Source organism: Podarcis bocagei (assembly GCF_964188305.1).
Source record: "Podarcis bocagei genome assembly, chromosome: 8".
NCBI lineage: Eukaryota > Metazoa > Chordata > Lepidosauria > Squamata > Lacertidae > Podarcis > Podarcis bocagei.
In genome coordinates, this window is record NC_138133.1 from 38,940,086 (window position 1) to 38,965,312 (window position 25,227).

At 39.2% G+C, this 25,227-nt stretch overlaps 1 protein-coding gene across 1 annotated transcript in view; it reads right to left on the reverse strand.

Annotated features, from left to right (window-relative positions):
* DOK6 (docking protein 6) overlaps positions 1 to 25,227 on the reverse strand; it is a 188,574-nt gene that overhangs the window by 161,663 nt on the left and 1,684 nt on the right. The window lies entirely within an intron of this gene.

Consider the following 25,227-nt stretch of genomic DNA (forward strand, 5'->3'; position numbering starts at 1 on the left):
AGATGACAAAGGATAATAATGGCCTTGTTTCTAAACCACTTAGAAGTTTTATTTACTATTAAGTGGTATACAGTGGTACCTTGGGTTAAGTACTTAATTCGTTCCGGAAGTCCGTTCTTAACCTGAAACTGTTCTTAACCTGAAGCACCACTTTAGCTAATGGGGCCTCCTGCTGCCGCCGCGCCGTCGGAGCACAATTCCTGTTCTCATCCTGAAGCAGAGTTCTTAACCTGAAGCACTATTTCTGGGTTAGCGGAGTCTGTAACCTGAAGCGTATGTAACTTGAAGGCATGTCCAACAGGTAGATTGTGATCTACCAGTAGATCTTGGGGGTGTCCTAGGTAGGTAGTATGAAGTTTTGTGACTGCCTTTGGTCACCCGCCCCCCCCCCCAAAGCTCAACAGCTCCTGGTAATGACAATGGGTAGATCGCAGCTGGTCTCTTTTATACTGTGAGTAGATTACAGTCTCTTGGGAGTTGGATGTGCCTGGGATGAACCACCAGATTCCAATTCTCTATGGCAAGATCACAACCAAGTGCCCCATGTTCATTGCTAAATGGTTTTATAATTATGAGTCAAACAACATGCAGATTATTAACCAAATCAGCAGTTAGCTCCCGGCAAGTTACATTTAGTTTCAAAGCACCATGATTCCAAATGTGAGTTCCTGAACATGCACTGGTAAGAATGCAATGGGAGGGGGGATCATGATGAGGGAGCGCTGCCACTGCAGAATTAGAAAGGAAGCTTATTTTCAAACAAAGCAGCCAGGACTGCTAATCAGTTCTCTCAGTCCAAAGAACTTAAACACACACATGATGCGTAATAATTTGGTTTCTTTCACACAGAAGATGGATATTTGTCCAAGTCCCCAAGAAATCTGCGATTCTGAATTCTTAAAGCCTTTTAATATGGATTTGTTGAATTGTGTACAGATTTGAAGGTTTCATAATCTTCAGGCAGGAGGATTAATCAGTTAATACCTAGCATAAAATGTTCTACAAAAAAGTATAAAAATACAACCATGGCAATATATGTAAAGGCTTTAATCAAAATAGAGGATGAATAAGCCCGAGTTTTTCCACCATGCAAGATGATTTACTGAATAAATAAAGTCTAAATACCCGTGACATTGAGAGCTGCTAGGGCTAAGGCTAACACAACTACATCTAGCAATAATTTAAGCAAAATGCTCTTGAAAAGCTGTTATTCAATAGGCTCAGTCTGTAATTGCTCCTCACCCAACAGATAAATGTGAATAAGTAGAATTACAAAACATAAAATAGCCCCACACTCTTTGTCTGAAATAGCTCTATGAAATTATGCATCATCCAAAAAATAAAAATAAAAATAAAGCTAGTGTTCAGATAGGCCATACACCACTTGTTGTCTTATTTAACAAAATTATGGGAACGATCATAGAAACCAAATCATACCAATTAAATTATTCAAGTTGTTAACAATTTTAAATCAACTACCCCCATTTTCACTTAGCTAGAAAAAGACCTTTCCCTGCAATTCACAGCAAAACACATTTTTATATAATTATAAAATAAAACAAACATAATAATCATTCTTCATAATAGAGTTTAGACACATAACTTAAATATCCAAATACATTTCCAAGCCTTTATAACTTCACCATTTGAAAACCCAACAGGAAACTGCTCAAGAGACCCTGGCTACATTTGGGCACCATCATAAATGATCTAGAGTTAGCGGGTGTTCAGTGAGATGGCGAAGTTTGCAGATGATACCAAAGTGTTCAGGGTAGTTGCAACAAAAAGGGACAGTGAAGATCCAAAAGGATAATTCCAAACTAGATGAATGGGCATCAAAAATGGCATATGATGTTCAGTATAAGTAAGTGTAAAGTGATGGACATATTCAAGGAGAGGGAAGGGCCAATCCTAACTTTACATATGCTAATAGGGTCTAAACTGGTGATGACTGATGAGGAATGAGATCTTGGGGATGTGGTGAATAGCTTGATGAAAATATTGACCCAATGTGTGACATCGGCAAATAGTTAGCCATGTTTTATATACATTATAAATAAAAACAAACAAACTTTGATGGCATTTAAATTTTGTGTCAGTTTTTTTTTTTAAAAATGCCATAAATGCCTCTCTGTCCTTGAAAGAGACAGAAACAATATTCAAGTAAGAGGCTTTCAATGAAATATTCTTCTTGTCTGCCCTGACAGACAAGAGAAAACAGAATGTAAAAAACCAGAATGACATTAAATGATCAACTACGAAAAAGCCTCTAATTATATTGTAGTTGAAATTGTTACAGCCAGTCCATCTTCCAAAACAGTTCATACTCATTAAATCATGATCTGCTGTCAAGACTAAAAATATTGCTATTGTACACTTAACCCTTAGTGGAGAGAAAGCGGCTCTGAGGAAACAAATCTTTTGTGAGGTTTCTTTTTCTCTCTTTTTAATATCAATCCTGTGCTCTGGATTATGCCTTCCAGGGCAGAGAAACACACAGGAAGGAAAAGACAGATTTTCTTCTTCTTCTTTGTTTCTTTGTTTTTTCTGTAATTTTAAAATGCTTAATAAATATCATTTTTTTTAAAAAAGGAAAAGACAGACTTATTTATTTATTTATTTATTTATTTATTTATTTATTTATTTATTTATTTCTATGGCACCATTCATCCAAGGATCAAAGGGCAGTTTACAATTTAAAAAAACACAAAAATATTGCTGTACACCACCCCTATCTCTGAGTGGTGTGAGATTCCACGGGTTCCTCCTTTGAAATGAGGGACAGTGGAGACTGTCATGTCTTTATGATATATGATTTATATACAACCTGAGCCTATGATGGAAGGGTTCACAGCATTGACATACCAAAAGAGTCCGGCTTCTCCCATAGCCCCAGCCTCAGATTCCAACAGATATCAGTGGGAGCCTTCAGAGTGGTGATCCAATATCCTCCATCAGTTCTGTTCCTTCAGTCCCGCTATTATGTTAATTCAATACATGACGGGAGCTACTAATTTGTTGGGATACTAGTTTAATGATAGGGGTGACAAAAAATTGCTGTTTATGTTTGCCTACTCTAGTGCCCTCCCTGGGGTGCTAGGTTAATCAGACAACCCCAGGCATTATCACAACTATTTTACTGGTAACTCCTGGTTCCTGCTTGTGAACTATTTGTACTTGGAAGGTGACACATAAAAGCATTAAATAAAATAAACCAACATTACATGTGCCCCAGGAACAAGGGTTATTCTTGCATCTGTGCGAGGATACATGTGCCTGACCTCAATGCTGTCCTCTTCTGGTCTCACAACATAAAATCTTTGCTTTGTTTCAGTTTGCTTTTCATTCTTGTCCCGGTCCTGACTTCCATTTACTGAAGTGCCTTTAGCATGTTATATCTTTGATTTCAGGCCTTTTCCAAGGGCCAGATGACTGTATCTTTGAAAGTATTTAAGCATCTTATGAACACCACCCTCCTTGCCTTATTCCAATGTTCCTAGCAACATTAAACTTCGAAACTATATTTTAATACTCAGTGGCTCAGGAACTGTGGGTCTGAAAGTACCAGCCCACAGTAAATAATGCCCTGTGGTCATTTGACATGGGCAACATTTGTACTATTGTGTATAAAATAATTTTAGATTATTTTCTTCTGTGTACACACACACACAAGAAATATAAGGAGATTTAGCACCTAGTTACTACAGTGATCAGCACTTCTGAAATGCCTCAGATAGATGGAGTCTTAGATAGGGAATGACATCCTCTGTAGAAGGATGCAGAAAAGATACATTTGTGTTTCAAACTGCTGCTCATACCGATTAAATCATACTTGACAACTTATCAAAAATATGCTGCTATGGGATGTCATTTATTTCTCTGCTCTGTACAATTCTCTTCTTCCTTTCTGTCTCTAAAGGATTTTACAGAACCTTTATGGCAAAAGAACTGCCATAAATATTCTAGAAGTGTAAGAACGAGGAGATATAAATCCAGCTGAAATATTGTCCGATCATTTGGGTGTTTCCACTGAACAAATCATGTTGTGACAGGGCCAGCAGACGGAACCCTTTCCTAAATTATATGGTTTATTCTAATTATTTGTATTAATTGCGACTGTGATATAAGTTTAACAAATGCTGACTTGATGCCTATAAAAAGTACCAAGCACTTAAACAGAAAAATTGCAGCTTGTGATTACAGTAGTAGACCTCAGTAGTCAAGGGTCATTGCTTATTTACTTAACTAAATCTATATAGTGGCCAAGTTCTTGAAGGTGGTTTGTGATTAAAAATAGTAGTAGTAGAAGAAGAAGAAGATCATCATCATCATCATCATCATCAACAACAACGTTATTTCTGACAGTTGGTAGGTGTTCTAGATGCTAACCTCCAACTTACTCAACAGTGAGAATTTCAACACTTTTTCTTCCTCCTTTGCAGAATAGTTGTATACAACAAAGGAGATGGAACAAGAGGATCTATTTTTTGTTTGTTTGTTTTCTTCATATATTGACTCATAAAGAAGAATATGCCATAAAGGTGTGTAAAAACAATATTTTGACAAAGTTAGCATCTTTAATAATAATAATAATAATAATAATAATAATAATAATAATAATAATTTATTATTTATCCCCCGCCCATCTGGCTGAGTTTCCCCACTGATTGGGCGGCTCCCAATCAGTGTTAAAAACAGTACAGCGTTACATATTAAAAACTTCCCTGAACAGGGCTGCCTTAAGATGTCTTCTGAATGTCAGGTAATTATTTATCTCTATAAATAATGTTTTGTGCAATGTATGCAAACAAATGTATCTATGGAAGCAACATCACAGCTTTACAAAAATGAAATGATAAAATGCAAAGGGGGAGTTTAAAACAAAGTAACACAGAACTAGGTTTGAAGGTAACACCAACAAAAGCTAAGATACTATAGTATTTTACAAAACCATAAATTTGGAAGAATTATCAAGCTCAACCCTGTTCCTCTAAATATGAATAATCCTCAACCAACACATAATATAACATTTTGGAGGGGTGTTTTTTGTTTTGTTTTTTTGCTCCCAGAGTTGCTCTTTTAGCTAGAATATCTTTCCAGATACAGCAGTTCATTTCAGTCTGTAAGACAGAAATCCATTTTGGAGATACGTTTTGATATACTAAAAAGCATTGACCTCAGTATACCCTGCAGCAGGAAGATACAATCACATTCCAGGAAGCTTCTCTCACCTTATCATCCGTCTAACTGTTAGAGTCCATTCTTCCTTCTAGGTTACATTAAGTAAATGTTAGGAACAGGAAAAAATTATCCCGTCTACACAATTTTGACAATAAGCAGCATTCCACTCTGACAGAATTATGGAATGAGTTACAGAATGCTGAACAATTTATATAAGCCTTGAAAGGAAGTCTTAACTTTCCAGTCCTTCCTTGTTTTCTCCAATAAAACAAGAGGGAGACATACAAGAAATAAAATAAAAATCGACATATCACTAGATCTCACTTAGTAATGATAGGGTCTAATGCACTGAGTGAGTTTGCTCCAGAACAATCTGGTTTAATAAAAGCAGGTATACAGATGCACACCCAACTCTTCTTAAATCTGCTATCCCTTTTAACTACAATACCTTGCATCTTTCTTCCATGCATCTTAAATAAAAACCAGTACAGCAGCTAAAGGTGTGTGCTTTGAACAGCTGTCCGCAGTTCCAGTATTTCCTGAGCCATGGATATGCCAGGGAGACTTAGTCTCTCACTCTCTCACCTATTGTGCAATAGTCATATAAGGATTACTGAGAATTGATTCGAACTTCTTTAACTACTAAAAGCTCTATATAAATGCAAAGTATTAACATTCTGCCTTTATCTTCCTTTACAACAATTAATGTCACATAAGAAAGCTAGTTCTAAATGCTGGCTCTGGTCAGTGTCAAAAACAGAGCAAGTCAGAACATTGATAGCACAGCAGCAACAGCAGAAACTTACAGATGAAAACAAGTTAAGTTTTAGAATTGTGCTTAAGCTCTCATCTAAGCAGTAATGAGCAAGCTTATTATAATTATAATAATAATAACAAAGAGTAATTTCCTCCCAGAAGCAAGTGTGAAATGCATATTCTCCAATTTCCATTTCAAACATCAAAGCTTCTGGGCAGAAACTCTTACCCCTTCTTCATAAGCTGAAAAGGGTAAAAACAAACACATGGAAAATTAAAGCAAAACATAACAGTATTTCTTAAAAAAATATATTTGCAAAAGCTGCGCATAATTGGACTGTGGTGATCTGAAGTGCTTAGGCTGGTCGAGCTCTGGTATTACATAGTTTAGGATTTTGGAAGTTCCCTCATACCAAATCAGACCATTGGTACATCTGGATCAGTACTGTCTACAGAAGGAAGAGAGAGCTCAGGGGTCATATATACCAAAACCTAAAAGGTTTTTTTGTGATCCTCACAGACACCCTCTCCCTAGGTTGCTGGCAGCAGACTCTCTCCCCCCTCCCCGCATTGACCAGACATTTATTGATGCATCTGCTGTGTACCCTGGTTTTTTTGTCCCCCAACACTTCCACGAATTGCTTGATCCCTCTGATATTCTGTTTTTCTATGTGTGAGTAAACGTCCTACCGATGTCAGGTGAACCACTTCTTGCTGATGTACTATGGAGAGAAATGATCTCACATTGTCCAGGTAGTATTTACAGTAGGGTATTTTGTTGTTGTTTTTTTACAAGGCGGTATGTAGACATTAATCAGCATTAAACATACTTTCAAAACTATAACCAAGACAGCTGTTGCAAATGGGTTACATGGAATTATAGTTGCCTTAAACTTTATGAAGCTGAAACATGCTAGACCCCCACTGGTCCTACCACCTTTTGTTGAGGGAGTGGCTGTCAATGAGTAACATTTGGATCCGTTAAGCATTACAGAGTCATTGTGCCGTGTTTCTTGTAGCAGAATAATATCAAATTGCTCAAAATAGTTCATCAGCTGTTTATTATTCTGCTTTGAATACCAACCTGTTATGTTCCATGACATCTGGTTTAACCCCAATTCCTTGACTGTCAATTGTTTCACCCATGTTTTGTTGTCCATGCTGTTATATTTGGATCAACCTGGACTGTAACTTAGCTAGTTTGGTGAGAATGTCACTTTGCTCTTTATCTGGTAGGTTAATAAAATTACTCAGCAAATCCTCTTCTTCTGGGACTGTCCAGTCTGCTAAATCTGGAGGGAAATTTTTATTTGGAACTGCAGTAGATTGATTAGGCCTCTTGAATTTTCCTTGCATAATCTCTGGAGTTGCTGATAGTAATTCTTCCCTTTGACTGATCTTCTTTGACAACAGGACAAATGTCAGCTTTAGTTGAGGTGACTTTGTTCCTTCTGTTCCTCCTTTTGGATACAAACAAAGGAGGACTCCTTTCCTGGCTAAATGAGCCTTCTTTTTCATGATTATAGCTGGAATGATTATAACTCACTTGGGATTGTTTGTTTAATCAAAAAGGACACTCTGCACATGTGCAAACATCATTTACAGATGAGCTGAAGAACGTTTGAAGGTCTGAGCATTATAAGCTAAGGAAAAAACCCACTTATTTCAAACAAAGTAATACCGAAGTTTAAGACAGCACTAAGCTTACATTAAAAGTTTGCTGTTATAATATTGACAAAAAAACCACAACAGTATTAATGCAACAATTTTGAAGTGGCCATGTGTTTCATTTGTCTAAGTCTAGTTTATCATAGATTCTCTCTCTCTCTCTCTCTCTCTCTCTCTCTCTCTGTGTGTGTGTGCGCGCACGTGCGCATAAAGTATTACAACCAGGGTCGCATTTCATGCTTAAATCAAGAGAAGAGTTAACAGAGAATTAACAGCTCTTTATTGTACCATTTTTGTCTAGAGGCGGTTTCCTATGATAGTGCAATGGCACATCTGCTTATATTTGGATCTCTGTATCCTGGCAACAGAAAAATACACCCTCCTCCTGCTTCCCCACTGAAGCTTGTTAGATTACAGAAGTCTGTAAAAGCATTGGATCTACAATTATTCCGCACTTCAAATTTCCCCCTTTTCTCAATAGTAATTAAATGTTCAAACACATCTGACTATTTTTATTTCAGTAGAAATGAAGTAATTCAGGCTCCTTTAAACCACTTTGTAAATTTCTGCTTCTGTATAACATGCATGGGGGAGGCAAGAACCAGCTCAGGTTTGCTACCCTGATGTTTTGTTGTATTTCAGCTTTTTAAAATGTTAACTGGAGCCATAAATATTAATATGCACATGGAAGTACCGCATTCTACAGCAATTGTGAGTTTGAATAAAACTCCACTAAATATAGAATTCAAAATAAGTGAGTTTCCGTTGTCTGCCCTGAAGCTTGCATCAACTGTCAGGTTATTAAGTCCAGAAAATTAAAGCATACAACAATGAATGCAGGATTTTGCATTTGAATCAGCAACTAGGTTTGTTTTCTCAGAGGTGCTGCCACTCAGTGGCAAAGGCTGCTTCTGGACCTAAGCTACGCATACTTGGCTTTAACCATGGTTTGTTGACGAAGATAACATTCCATTTGCAGATGATCAAACAAAACTCATCTTGTGGTTGTTGTTTTTTAATACTAGTGCTGGCTTGTTGTTCTCCTGCCTCCTCTTCAAATCTCTGTCTGCTATACCAAAGTGCTTTGCAACAGACAAAAATTATCGAAGCATCATCACATTTCTGGCTCTCTTGCCATAAGCCAGCAGCAAAAAATAAAAATTAAAAAGGGGGGAGAGAACATGAACATACTCACCCCTTCAAGACCTTCATCTACTTTCAGCAAACCCTGGACATCTCACTCACAATCCTAAATGTTCTCTTTGTTTACCATTTCCTTCCAATTCTTCCAAACAAAAATCCTTCCTGTTGTGGCCACTTTTTTCCAGTGAAAAAAGTGTTCCAGCACTAACAATTTTGTTGACAATAAGCAGAACAATGGTTTTAAGCAAAACCTAGGTTTTTCAGGAAAGGGTGTAGGTAGATTGTTGCAGAAAGTGAGTGGCTGGGTCCCAATTTTTGAACCATTTTGTGCATTTGCTGGTAGAGTCTGATTAGGACTGACAACAACCCAAGTATGCCTCGGAAGAGGTTTAAAAAATGATTTCACAAGGTTCCTGCAGAAATAGGCAGTCATAGTGGAAAGCATGTCAGCAAGGAGGTGAAGGAAAAGGAGCCTATTATCAAGCAGAGGGAAGGATGCAGAGGTCTGAGAAGCAACAGGGAATGTCTTAGTTTCACAGTTTCATCATGTAACTACTCTTCCCTCCAATCTAGCCTGGTGGGTGACAGAGGTAGAATTATGCAACAATGTAGGATTAAGCCAGAACACCAAGTTTGGATGCCATGAAAACCACACAAGCAAAGATTCACAATTCAAAGTCCAACCTTGGTTGCAGATTGTGGTTTGCTGTATGTGTTTCTGTGACAACTGTGGCATAATAAGTATATGTTTAAATGGGACAGAACAGGTATATGAATAACCACATGTGAAACTGGTTCTGTCTGCAAACACCCCCTGCTCTGTAGATCATTATTTTTTCTGATTCCTTCTAAACACAGAGTAACCTGAAAAGGTAACAAAAACAACAGTATAATGTAAAACCCTCAAAGAAAAATACTGCCTCTCTTGTGGCTTTTCAACTATTTCAGTCAGAAATATTTTCTAAGCACTGCATTTTGCAGTTCTGAGACATTAGTAATTTGATGATCAAATTAGGTAAACACATGACATGCCTTCAATGAAAAGCAATGTTTCTAGAGTGCAAATAAGCCATTGAGCATCTCCATGTGTAAAATCTTTCAACAGAGCTTTCCAACAGAGTAGCAGTTGAAAAGTTCAAAGTCAGACTTTTCTTACTGAAAATCAGAGGTGCTTTTATTGTTTTAAAACAATTTAAGTTAAAAAACATTTCATCAATAGTGAAGACTCACTATTAATTGACTACATTCATTTAACTTAAGCTTCCATTGATTTTCTTTTGATTAGACAATGAAGTCCCAAAGAGTTGTATTACACCATGGAGAACTGTTCAAATAATTACCTTCAGCCAGAAGAAATAGTCACTAATTAGGGTCAGAATATATTAAAATATTATACGATATTGATTCATCTTTGCTTCCCAACTTTCTCTCACCTTTCTTAACAAAGGTGGTTGGGAGGTGGAGATAGAAAGTCTTATAATAAAAGAACACAAACAACAGAGTTCTCTACTAGGATCAGTACTATTTAACCACAGTCCAGGGCAGTGTTAAGGAACCCCTTTCAACCTGAGGGCAGCATTTCTGTGTCTGGGCAGAGGACAAATGCATAAATAGTTAGAACAACCAATGTGCAGTATTCTAGTTGCTACACAACCACACTATCCTCCACCCAGGCAAGTGGGAAGCATGATCAAAAGTTCAATGATACATTACAGTCCTGGGGAAATACTTAAGGAGGGTGTGGAGCAGGGCTGGTGAGGAGTGTGGCCTGGGGAGAGTTCTGATTATCCCCACACCTTAGTTTTAAATGTGGACTGATTAATTAGCTTGACTTCTTTTTCACACAAAAATCCATGTACAGTAGAACGAATTCAATCATTGTTTCATCTACAGCTGCATTGGAATATGACCTGCTTCAGAAATTATTTCTTCACTCAAACATTAACCTGATGGTTCATGTCAGTTGAATAGCACCTGCCCTGTAATTCAACTGTTATAGCCTTCCAGGCATGGAGGCTGCATCTTGGCTTATCTATATCCTTTTGTCAAGGGTGCATAGGATTGGGAGAAAAACATGCAAAACTAAGTGTCGGTGATGCAGTCACTATCAGCACAAGTGCTGCACAAGCATACTGGCCAAGTATTACCCCCTTTACAGTATCCTACAGGATAAATCCAACTAAGTCATACACCAAGTAAACTGACTGAAATCAATCAACTTGACTAACTTAAGTCTATTGATTTCAGTGCATCTAAGTCTTAGTTGGACAGAACCCTAATAGTCTTTCAAGGCAGCTGTAACTAGTATGGTTACATTTAAGATTCTAAATATAGACAGAGTTGTCCCTATGTGCTAGGACTGAATCTAGCCTTGCTAGAAACCACACAAATAACAAGTTTCCACATGGCAGTTAAAAATGCCAAGTAATTTATCAGATTGGGATGATACAATGGCTCTTTTTCCTGTCTTGGGCTGAATCTACACACGGGGAAAATGCTATAAAGTAGATTGTTATAAGAAAAGAAAAGAAACCCCTATGTAAAATCACATAAAACTTTTTGCTCTACAGCACCATCTAGTGTTGTATCTTTACAATAGAGCAGTGTTTCCCAACCTTTTTTGGGCAAAGGCACACTTGTTTGATGAAAAAAATCTCGAGGCACACCACCATTACAGCCCCGTGACGTCAGCGCGCAGCGTCACGCCGGGAGGGACGCACGAAAGTGTAAGTTTCAATTTTTCCCCCTCCCCCTTGCTGGGGAACCTCCAAGCTTTGGGGGTGGGGGGGAAGGCAGCAAAGCGAGGCAGGAAGGAGAGCGCAGCTTGGCTGGGTGAGTTTTGGCAGGGGCAGGGAATGAGAGCCGCGAGGCAGGTGCTGCGGACGGAGGCGCTGGCCGCCGAGCTCGCAGGCAGCCAGGCAGGCAGACGGCGAGAGCCCCGCGCTGGGCGGCGTCTCCTCGCCGCCACCGCCCCGCCTCTCGCCGCCCGACTCGCCCTCCTTCCTCCAGGCAACATCTCGCGGCACACCAGGCAACATCTCGCGGCACACTAGTGTGCCGCGGAACAGTGGTTGGGAAACACTGCAATAGAGCTACGATGATATATCAGTAACTGACAAAGTGTATAGCCTTTGAATCTAGAATCTAAATATCCACAGTATTCTTTACAAATCTCCTTGCATTTTGCCATAACAAACAGACCAATAAGTTAATGTTATTTGAGATACACACACACAACTTTATTTCTAGCTATAATTCTAGAATAATGCCTAGAAGGCAGGCAAACTATGCTAACAAAAGCTGCAATTTTGAATAAAACATGCAAGCATAATTAATGTTGACATATTGAAAGGGACATCTATTTAACACTGGTTAAATTATTTTCTTGCTTACAGATAACAAAAGAACAGATGTTGGAACAGTAAGATTGTCATAATGTGACATCGCTGGAATACTTTTGATATGCAAGAAGTTTCATGTGGCTGACGGGCAGCTCCAAAGGCATGACACTACAAGCTTTTATGCATAGACACTGCAACTCATTTGACTACACATCTGTAGCAATAAAGAGATCAGGACTCACTCATCCACCAAGACAGACAGAACATTTGCCCTAGGCATGGCTCCTGCAATGGGTGCTCAGCAGTCAGTTGATGTGCCATTGTACAGACAATGTTAAAAGATATTCTGACTGCTTGGCACCATATAAATCTTCAGCTACTTCCAACTTGCACACGAGCAGCTTTCCCCATGCCCTTCTTTTGCCAGCAAATGCTCAGATTGCATCACTGTTTGCTTTTTATAAAATGACAGTGTTTGTGTGCAAACACACACATGGTAGTCAATAATTGCTGGAGCCCCATGCAAAGCCAAAAAAGAGGCAATTCTCAGGCTTTAGTAACTTGACCACAGACTCCTCGGATGCCTCCTAATATGCTTTTCTCAGAGCGCTCCCCACATCTTCAAACGCCACTCAGTAGAAAAAGCCAGTGGATGCAGATAAAGGTAGTAACCCTTTTACGGAACAGAAGGAGGGGCTTACATTTTGACTGCCTAACTCATAGACAAAGCTCTGCCAGTTGCTCCAAGATAATTACTGAGAGAGCTTGCATTTTCTGCCTCAGCTCTAGGATCAGTGAATGCAATCTGTAACCAGCAACTTGGTCCTAATCCAAGGTCCTGGCCTTGCCTTACTTTCCCATTTGTTCCAAAGCCCCATATCTACAAATCACTATGTGGCTTGATCCTTGGTTTTCTCTTGGTGGTGGACGTCACTATGTACTCAGGATAGCAATTCCTGTATCCGATGAAGTATACTGTAGTCTATGAAAGATTATAATAGGCTATAATAAACTTAAGGATTTTTAAAAAGATACTTTAAGACTTTTTGTTTTATTGTTGCAAGAAATGAACATGACTACCCCTCTGGAAATTACCTTCTCGTGGAATTTTACCTTTATCCTTTATTCAATCCATGCAACTGCTTCTGCTTAACACAAACATATCCAACCAGTTACATCAACTGGCTGTCTTGTAGGGTCTGCCAGAATGAGTTTCATCCACATTCTTCACATGGCGAAACAGCCACATTGCGAGTAACACAAAGTGGAAACTCCATAAAACCTCTTTGCAAAATAAATTAAGGAAAGGAAGTTGCAAGACCCAGAAGCCAAATGATTTGCAATCTATGGCTCATTGTACTTAAAACAATGTTGCTAAAAGTCTAAGAACACAGACTATCAGTCCTCTAGGTTTCATGGTAATGGGCAACACCACATTCAGCTACATAGCAATGCAAGCAGCAATAACAAAGAGCAGACAATTTTGCGGGGCTGTAAACTCCACTCAGAGACACCTATGTCAGTATCTATTTCAATCTCTGCCCAAACACACCTTTTACCATCTGAGCAGGCACCTGCATGTTTAGCCACAGGTTTGAACAGCAAGGCATGATGTCAGTCCATGGATTGCACATTATTAGGTGCTTGCCCCATGACTGCTAATTTGACTGAACATTTAGATAACCCTAGAGGTATGTGTACTCTAAAAACCCATCCAGGAATCCAAGCACCAAAGAAACTCAAATTGCTGCAAGCAGCCTCTAATCATAATTGCAAGTCAGCTTTGCTTTTTGAACATTCATGAGACTGTGTTTTTCTGCACAGATTTACAGCAACAGAAAACCACCCTGCAAGATCTCAAAATCCCAGAGATTTGGCAGGCCTTTACTAGGAACTGGGTCTGTGAAATGATAGGCCCTGTCTTGTGGCACTCCTTGTCAATGGAGGAGTTGGTAGGAGTCATCCCTGCTTGCTTTCAGACATCTCTAAAAACTGCATTATTCAAAAAGACTTTCTAAACCTGAAAGTCTTTGATAACCAGCTTTTACTCAAGTGTTTGCCATTTTTACTCTAGTATTGTGTGCATATTTAAGGAATAAATAAATAAATCACACCCAGATCAACCATACAAAGCTGTGGTTAAGGAAACTCCCCAGTTAATCACGTAATCCAAGCACACAAAACCATAGATGGATTGTCCTCCAGATATTGCTCCTTTCATAATAGTTGCTGAAACATCCAGCATGACATAAGTTAAAGACCGGAGATTGTGCTGCATCTGATTTTCACTCCCGTCAATCAAGAACTCTTTACACTAACAGACAGCAGCCTGGAAGTCACTTCCACATATGCTCCAGGGGCATGGATGTAAATACCATGACCACATGGACAGGGTCAATCAGGCTTCTCCTCCTCACATAATCGGAACTCTGCCAGGAGGAAAATAAATTTATTCACCAACAAGCTGCTTTAAACATATGATTATAACCATAGAGAGTCTGCTCCAATACTGCTAGGAGCACATGTAAATACGCCTCAGTCAGCAATTTTTTTAAAAAAAAAACAGCAAGAAAAATAACAGCACTCAGATTTCAAAAGAATAGGCTATGATTTACTGACAAATGCCTTGGAATGTAATTACACTGCATATGGTGTATTAGTCTATGGTAAAACTAGGGACAACCTTTTCATTGGCAAAATGAGACTCCTTCACATGGTGCCTGCTATTCCACAACCAGCCGTCAAATTGTAACTTTAAAACTTTCCCCCTAACGTTAAGCATCATTTGTCACTGCCGCAATGCCAAAGGCACTTTCATGACCATCCCACCCAGAATGCCTCTCTCTGAGGGAAGACTCTCAAGGTCTAGCCTATAGTGAGGCAGAGAGGGAGAAGACAGAGGTGAAGCACCTCACTAGGTGCAGCTGCTACACTAAAGCAGCAAAAACTGAAGGAGGGGGCACTGCTGTCATCATGATGAAAAAATGAGAAATGTTGGTAGTAAGAGATACAAAGGAGTGGGTGGCCCTTAGTAAAATCTAATTTACTGACCAATCACTGACTTTTACTTGGCCTACAGGATTGTTGTATTCATTTTAATAATTCTCCATAAATGAAAGCAGAAGGAGGACTTACTCAAAACTCAGTGACATTTGCCTCTAGGGATAACACTTTCACTCAGCATGCCATTAAATAGAAAAGTTGTGAGGCAGCTGGCATACAGAAGTAAATAATCCAATATTTCTGACTACTTTTAACTAACAGCTTGAATTTTTTGTGTTCTTCTAGGGAACAATAGCTTCAATAATGCCCTGAATCTTTAGAGCTTCGTGTACAACAATCCAAGGAATTCAATCCCAGCAAAGGAATTTTTAGCTGATAAAAATGTGATACATGAATTTTAAATCTGAAAGCAAAGCTTACAATTCAGTAAATTTATGTAGCAGTAGGGGGTGGGGGAGAAATTAGATTCAGTTCACATTTAAAGGTGCACCACCCTAGTTCACACTTACTGAAATACAGGCATTCTTCAAAATCCCTAATTTTCAAGTGCCATTCTCCAGCCAAGTAATGTGTACAAAAATACATATATTGGGGTACAGTGTTCTTACAAATGCATGAAGATATGAAACTGCATTTTTGATGAAGATATGAAACTGCATTTTTGTATGTTAGGGGAAATTGCTATGCAAAACTGAGTATATTGAGCAAAACTGCATACAAACAAACGATTGCTAGGAGAAATCTGCACTAAAATCCTGCTGGGTTTTCTTGAGGACTTTTTAAAAAACACATACTTATGTAGAAATGTGGAGAAATGAATTTAAGATTGGAAAAATGAGAGAGAGAAGACAAAACAGACAGATCCCCACCAACCGCCGTAGGATTAATTAAACGTAAAACACATATACTCTTAAATCTTTCTGAGATTCCCATGACAAACCCTCCAAGTGTCCCTATTTTTCAGGGACATCCCTGATTTAGAGAAGCTGTCCTGTTTTCTGATTTGATCCCAGAATGTCCCACTTTTCCTTAGGATGTCCCTATTTTCATTGGAGAAATGTTGGCAAGTATGGAGTTATCCAGAGCCATCTGAAGGCAATCCTGTATAGGGAAGTTGTTTTAATGTTTTATTATGTTTTTATATATGTTGGAAGCAGCCCAGAGTGCCTGGAGCAACCCAATAAGATGTGTGGGATATAAATAATAAAATTATCATTATAGAATGGGACGTCCCTATTTCCATTGGAGAAATGTTGGAGGGTATGCTATGAACGCAACTTGATCCAGAAATCTGCTTCAGATATTTCTTTCAATATTTATAGACCACCCTTCTGGCTTTCCCTTCATATGCTGGCTCCCAAAAACATTAAAACAAAACACTTGATGCTAAGTGCATAAAAGGGACTTCCTTGTCCAGATAATCTTCCCCATTCACTTCCATGAAAAAAATCTACCTAAAGAAAACAAACCTATGCAAGCAGCCATTGCTATCATAACTAGCATGGACTTTCACACATGCATAAGGCATCTGAGTGCACATAACTCTTTGGAACAGGGCGTCTACCAACAAAGGCTAATATTTCAGAATATACTCTTGTATGTCCCCAAGGCAGACAGACATGTGAGCTGGTTTGCAATACAGTTGTACCTCCATTTACGTAATCCTCTGGTTATGTAAACTTCAGGATGTGCATGTGGCAAACCCAGAAGTATTTTACTGGGTTTCGCTGCTTCTGTGTATGCACAGAAGCAGTCCTCAGGTTGCAGAAACCTCAGGATCCAACCAGACCTCTAGAACGGATCCCATCTGCAAATGGAGGTACCACTGTACCCAATGTGAACCAGGCTCCCACCAGGCTCCCTTCAGTTTGCATCCATTTCAGTTTGTATTTATAACAATTGTTCATCGTATAACTGCTCTGAATTGTTGACAAATAGTATCAAGTTGTTCTTTAACTTTCCTTCTCCCTGTTGCAGGATAAGCCTATTTTCATAGAGTGTAGTATTAAAAATCCTCTGTCATTCCTGCTTTAGTCCTGCATGTTGGTAGAACTGATGGTAGGAGAAATGAACATTTGAAGTGGTACCTTGAAATTAATGTAATACTTTCTGTCTTAAATGCAGAGTTGGGTTTGAGTGGGAACATCTACTTTGAGTAGAAGGCTTTTAATCCTGGAGAACAAATGTCCTCAAATGTCACCCCAGGAATCACTTGAAAATTGCTGAAGGCCTTCATAGAACACTTAATATTTTTTTCTGACTGTTGTGGCAATTGCAATGCACTACGCTATATGATGTATGAATTTTAACTGTGTTTTTTTCAGACACACCACAGATCAATGGTACCCTTGAAGCAGAGGATCCCACTGGCTGAAGGCAGGAAGAAGCATTTTTTGCTGTTTTTCTCTGCAACCTTTCTGACGGTCTTACAGAACTGCAGACTAAATTTTCAGAGGGTGCAAGGGGCTGCAGGGGGAAATGGCAAAAGTTACCTCTTCCACCACAGGAAGAAACACTTGCATCCAAACATGGAGTAAAGAATTCAACAAGCTGTAAACCAAGGAATACCTACCATCTTGTCTTATATCCAAAAGATAGGATTATCCCATTTTCTCCAGAAGTGAGATATATAAATTAGAACAAAAAGAGAAAGTATATTAAGACTTCTATTTGCATCCAGTGGTTCCCCCCTAACTTGCTTTTCAGAAAGTTAACAATATTATTCCTTCAGTACTAGAACACTTTCACCCAAGTGATCATTTAACAGTCAGTCCATGGGTTGCATTAGATCAGAAAACCTTTAATTTGATTCCCAGCCAAGGTTTACTCAACCATAAAGAAAGATGGAATATAACAAAAACACTGAAAGAATTTCTATAATGGATTGGCCACCTGCCTGAAAGAGAGCAAAAGCAGCTATGTTTTCTATGAGATTTATATTAAAACTTGCACGAGCCTTTGTGGGACTACTTTCCTCATATCTGCTTCACACAAAAAATGTTGTCTGAACAAATGCATGGTATTAGAGGTAGAAATGTGTAGATTTGAGGATTGTTTTTATAGATAAGCCATTCCTAAAATCATCTGAATGAAGTTCTGTATTCTTCAGCATTTGAAATGTGTTATGGAAATATAGGAAACTGCCTTATACAAAGTCCATTTAATTCAGTGTTGTCTCTACTGACAGCACTGGCTCTCCAAGGTTCAAGGGAGGAACCTTTCCCAGTAGCCATGAATGCTGGTGATTGAACCTGGCACACAACTTACCCATCAAAGTATGTCCTCTACCACCAAATGTCCCTCTTAAATTATCAAGGCAAATAAACACCAAGTTTCCATATGGTGTATAATGACATGACTTCCCAATGCATTCTGAAACATTTACTGCCAAACATACTTCTCTGTCTACAGTTGCACACAGTGCTGATCTTGGGTCCTAAGACTCAGGTTTCAGAGGGATGTCTTCGGCCCTCCTGAATTAATGGCCTTCCCAGCACCTGGGGAGACTGAATCAGCTCGTTATGCCCAACAATTCCATTTTCTAACACATTCACGCTCACACTGTGCTGGTCCAAGACATTTTGGAGTCTGAAGTGTCCAATTGTTCTACTCTGTTAGGACTGACACTAAAAAAAGTCTTGCTGAACTTGACACCAGTTCCTGCCTTCATTCACCCTTCCATAATGGTGCTCTATGGCAGGGCAAATCCTGCAAACACATATATCAGGTGAAGAGTGAGAACCATATTTAAGCTTTCCCTTCCTCTCATCATTTTTCACAGCACTGATTGCCGGTTATTACTGGCCATCTATTAGATCTTCAGAATTGCCTAGTGCTGCTTCCTTTGAAAGAAAAACAGTTACATTCACATAATAATCACACTGGATGGTGGAGAGAGGAATATAATTTTTCAAGTGTTCTATTCCCTTTTAATATGTGGGGTTTTTTTGGGGGGGTATTTGGTGGTTGTTTTTGTTTTGATTATATATTTTGTAGTTTTATATTTTGATTTTCTTCTGTGAACTTCCCGGAGACCTCCGGGTATAGAGCGATATATAAACACAATAAATAATAATAATAACAATGTTATGGCAGCTGTTTGGAAACTGTACTGGGGAAGACATAATATCTCCTCAATAGAAGTGTTATCTAGGTGAAAGGTATCCAGACTGCCCCCCAAAATAAACAAATAAATAAGAATTATGCCTTGATGGACCCTGAGAGTCATTGCATAGCTTTAACTTGTTCCAGTTCAAACATGTTGTTGCTTTTGGACATTACAAATTAGCCCTTCATTCAATTAGATCGTAACCGCCACTGGCAAAAATGTTCATTCACATTACAATGCCTCTTTACCAATTTCTCTTCTACACCCATTAACATAAATGGTATAAAATACATTCCAAGGTAGTTCAAGCATTGTGTACAAAATATACTTTATACAGAACCATTACTTTTATTGTTGATTGTATGGGCTTAAGCACCAAAGATACAGATTTCTCTGACTGGCCCACTGATTGGCATCATTACCACCTGTTAACAAAAGACTTTGGGGTTTGGCCTTTGAGCTTTTGGTTATGGCCTCCTTCACAGTTTGTGTGTTTGTGTCTGCACGCGCACACACACACACACACACACACACACACACACACACAACTACATATAGAGAATGGGATCTCAGAATTCCAAGTTGAAACAGAAATCTCTGTACTCTTTCAAAAGCTTTACAAGTCCTAATACATCACTATTTTCCATCACACGAAAAAGGTAGTATCATGATGAGTAAAGAAATATTGAGCATACCCCAAATATTTCCTCTGTGCCAATGTCATATCTAGTTTCAATATTAGATTTCCCTTATTTTATGAAGTATGAAAAATTCTTGCTTCCCAATAAGGTTTTCTGTGTTCCATTGTTCTACTGAACTAATGTCATCCTGCCCTGGCATCAAGCAGCAATAATACTAACCTTCTAAGGCCTGCTGAGATTTAGTGATTACTTCCCAAGACATTGTTTGACACTGCCATTCAGTTTAAAACATTATTTTGGGGGTGGTGTCTATCCAGCCAAAGAGCATGAGAGAACCTTTCTGCCTTGATTTAAGCTGCTTAAAAACACACACATTCATGTCAGCTGTACCGCAATAGTCTGTAATTGGGATTCCAACAACCCCACTGTGTTCTCTCAGAATTAACAGCCCTGTCAAGATAGCGAAATGTTCCAAAGGTCAATTTATGATTATTCTTCCCTTAGCCTTGAACACCCTTTCTGCAAAGAAAAGCACAGCTTCCAGGGCAAAGATAATATATATTAGCACTGTGATAAGCTTCTAGCCACTTGTAGAATTTTAAATTTCACATGGCCTCTCTCTTATCTCTTTCGAAGGGGAACACATTCATATAAATATATAAGACACAGTCCCTCAAGATAACAGTTTCAGCTTAAGCATGCAGTTTGCTGTCTGTTATATGTTCTCCTCATGTAGAGCAGGGAAATATTAAAACTGGTTATATAAAAGAAATTGCTTCTTTGCTGGGCACACTGGAACCAGGTTGTAAATTAAATCTTCTGATTGATCCTAAATCAGTACCCCCAAAATATAGAATTATTAAAAAGGAACTAACATTTTCAACATATGCATTTCCACTGTGCCAATTCCTGCCCTGGAGTAGGGATGGAAATACCTTGAAGTCTGAAAGCCTGAATAATGCTGGTCTGTGTTGTAATAATGGACATTTGGAAGATACCAGAAAGCCAGTTGCTAAAAGTCAACAACTGAACGTAATGCTTAATATTGATGCAGAGAAGAATGAGTATCACCCACAACCACACACCAACTTAAGTTTTCTGATATCATCTGATTCCCACAACATATTACCCCTGATTGAGAGTTCCTGATAGCCAGAGGAATTGACAAAAAGGTCCACAGTCATAGGTGGAGAAAGAAAAACATTCTTGATCACAGCTGATAACACAAAAATAACCAGATTAACTAATGAATATATCATCAAATGTTACTTTCACCCCAGTAAGGTTCTTTGCTCCTAGGGCAACTGTTTCCAAACAGTATATTCTTAATACTGTAAAACCCTTCTTGGTGCGTATTTAATATAGCAAAGGCTGGTTGGATGTTCAGCATTGATGGCACATCCAATGGTCATTTGACCCACATGATCAGCACTGCTGACAGACGCTGTCCCAATGCTCTAGGACACATCCACAGTGGCAGATGAAACACTACTATACATTATCAACATTATATTATTTATTTAAGTATTAAGTCCATTTATCTATTGCATACTGTCCTCAAATCTCAAAGCCATTTACCAGAAGGAAAATCAAATTGAAGTACATAAAAATTGAAGTACATAAACGTACCACAATCACAATTTAAATTGAGTAAAATGCAAATACATAAATACACAATAACCACATTCATAATCATAACCATATCTATACAACTAAGATCAGACAAAATTACTATGCAGAATGACACAAACACCAAACCGAAAGAATATTTCAACCCACATACACTCAATAAACATGTATATCCTTCCTGCAACGGATCACTGCCAAACATATAAGAACAGACTGTGCAGATCTAATAGGCCAATGCACCACAAAATACTTCCCTCCCACCTCTCACCTGGGACAGGTTCAGTTTGGGACCAGTGCAAGCCCTTTGTATAAGGGGTATAAAATTCCTACTATCAAATAACTCTCAACAACATGATTGTACCTCACATGGTACTGAACAAAACCCACCTACAAATGTGGACCATTTCACTTCCATGACAGTACAGCTGACAACACATAGTGGTACCCTAAACGTATTAAGCAGCAGTTGTGACTTGCATTTCCCTTTCTGTGTAGGAGTACTTGTACCTCAGAAGAAATAGTGACTGCATTTCCTATTCACATGTTCCTCATTTGGCGAACAGAAGCTGAATTTGCTACACGCAAGTCTGTGCAGTTATGTTTCCAGAAGACAAATAAATTAAGAGGCTTACAGTAACACCATGGACTTTACCTGTAGCGGAAACTGGATGTGTAAGAACAGAAGAAACAGTAGCATGGGAATCTTTAGTGTAGGAAGAGTATGGAATGTAGCAAGGAACTTATTTATTAGGAACATCTGTGAATACCATGTAGCCATGAGTTGGTATATACATTATAACCTTATATATTATAACTGGGCTGATTAGTGATGCCATTTGTATTTGAAAGCTACAATTCTACATGTTTTACAGGGTTTTAATTGGAAAAGTCTCATTCAGATTTTGTGTATGTGTTGTAGTGAAGGACACCTGTGGAGAGAGCCTATCTACAATAGTGTCCCAAAAACACATTCCTTCCAGTACAAAGCTAACAGAAAAGGATGTCATCATAAAACAGCCAAGCCAACTCAAATGGTAGTCATTCAGCAAAAGACTAAGAAAAAGAGTTGGATGCAAAAGTGAACTTTTCCTTTCAAGATTAATCGCCTTTGACCTTCATAAACCACCTTCAAAATCAAAACCAGTATGCTGGAGAGGGTGCATCTCCACAGGCAGATACCTCCGCATGTGGTGGGAGTGCCCCCAAATCCAACTATTCTGGACAACAGCCATACGAGAAATGTGTAAAATAACTAAGCAAGTATTAGAAATCACCCCAGAATTGGCCCCACTAAACATCTTCCAAGACAATAATGCCCATTTAACACCACAAAGAACTCATAACCCACCTACTTTCAGCAGCCAGAAACACCATAACCAGACACTGGAGAGACCTGTCAGGAGTAAGCATGGACCAATGGTACCAAATAGTATGGGAAACAGCCTTACTAGAAAAATTAACCAATAAACTGAAACTGATACGGGGACAAACAGAAGACGCCGCCTTCACCCCGGTATGGCTCCCCTTTATCACATACACAGCCCAGCAAGACTGACAAAAATCCAACAACAGCATACAAATCAATATGGCTAACCTGATCCAAAACACCCACCCACCCCACTCACACATGAAAACAAAGACCACCACAGCCAATCACAAAGAACCACACCCTAGGCCAACCCCAACCTCTCACACAACCAAAGGAACACAAGTGAATAGCAGAGAACCTGCACAAGCAACACTGACACAAAACCCCACATATATTAAGTAAAACAGAAACATCGCCACCTGACCCCACCCCCATTCACCTGCCCCCTCCACCTCTTTCCCCTTTTTCTTCCAAATGCCTCAACAAATGAAACTGATCTGTAAAAAATGTTACTTGGAGAGAGAAAAAAGAGAAAGATTGTACATACTTTTGTAAACCAAGAAAACCTTCAATAAAAATATATTTTTTTAAATATATATATATCAAAACCAGTAAGCTTAGTGAGCAGGAGGTGGCAATTGTTTATCAAGACTTGTTTATTAAAGTGTGTTACATTCTTCGCCATCAGATAAAAGGAGGGAAGAAGAAGCAAAGAACACAGATAAAATAAGAAGGAGATCTCATGTGGGTGTTAGTACATAAGAAGACCTTCACTGAATCAGACCAAGGCCCATCTACTCCAGCAGCCATTTCCCACAATGGTCAATCTGCTAGGCTTGCAAGACATGAGGGCAAGAGACTTGTCTCACTATTGTTCCCCAAGATTGACAAACAGAGCACTGTACCACTGATCCTGGTGGCAGCATATAGCCATAATGACTAGCAGTGTTTCATAGTACAGCTCTCCACTGATAGCCTTAGTGACCACTAAGATGTCAGACAGATGTTTACATGACTTCCAAAGCAAGCAGCTTTCCAGGTATCACAATATTTCCTTGGTTTTAATTGTACTGTTGTTTTCCTTTTGGCACAGGCTAATATCCTAATCGCATGGCTCAGGACTGGTTCTCTCCATGGTATCGTATCAAATCTCAGTGTATTGCTCTCAAACTATCAGTCTAATTAAACTTTAAATCAGAGGTTTATTGCATGGTTTCCACATTTGCCTTCAAGCTGGTCAATACTCCTTTTTCTTCCTAACAAATTTCTAAAGAGGTTCTTACTTTAGAGCAAAACCAGACAGTTATCATTACTACTTTTTTGGAACTGTCATAGTATCTGCCAGCTCCTAGCGAGAAGTAACATTTCTAAAGCATGTGTGAATGTTGAAAGTTAGGCAAGTACTTCTACCAATAATTATCTCAACTTTCTCATACACCTTTCCAGGTGATTCCAACCTTTTGTCTGAAGCCAACGTTGCCTCCAAAAACTCTGAGATGGGTCAGTTGTCTAATCACAGGGGACAGCAGCATCCATCACTGTGCCAACTCTCTGCTCAATGTACCATTATCCCTTTGCCTAGTCTAGCTAAGTCTGTATCCTCTCCACCAACAATACTAAATCAAGCATACAACTCAAAAGATGTTTTCCACCTACCATCATCACCTGTGTGCCACTCTACTCAGCAGCTACTTTTGCCTATTTTGTCTACCTTTCCTCCTGCTTCTAGGCCGCTAGGAGCTATTTTGAAACCTGTAGACTTTTCAAAGCTTTTCTTCTAACAGAGTGCCTTCGAACACACCTTTCAACGCAATGCATCCAACACACACTATACAACAGGCACAAAGTTAACACAGTGCCGGGAGCTTCGACACAGCCACAATTTCAACCTGTTATAGATTTCAGCTGAATCTGAAAGAAGGTGAGCCAGGGCTTGGAGAAAGTGCTTAAAGGGAAGGATGCCCTTCTTCCCCGTTTGCGGGAAAGGCAGCCACGCCACAGCAGGGGTAGGGGAGTGGTGTGTGATTAACAGCACAATCCTCCACATGTTGACTCAGATCCAAGTCTCGCTGTGCTCAGTGTGACTTACTCCTTAGTCGTTAGGCTTGCCGCCTATAAAGGTGGCGGAAACGAGTTTAACAGGTGATGGGTTTCCATTGTCTCTCCGCTTATGCGCGCAGGTATTGTTTCTAACACAGACGAGATCGGTTGTGAGCAGCGACAGCTATTCCCGATGGGCTTCTTCCCACTAAACAGGCTGCAACCCTATAAACGCCCTCAACTGGGAGCCCTGCGCCTCTGGAATCTGCTGGATCTACTCCCGAGTAAACGCGGGCAGGGATCGGGCCGCACCGCCCAGGAGCGCGACGATCGCCTCCACCTCGGCAG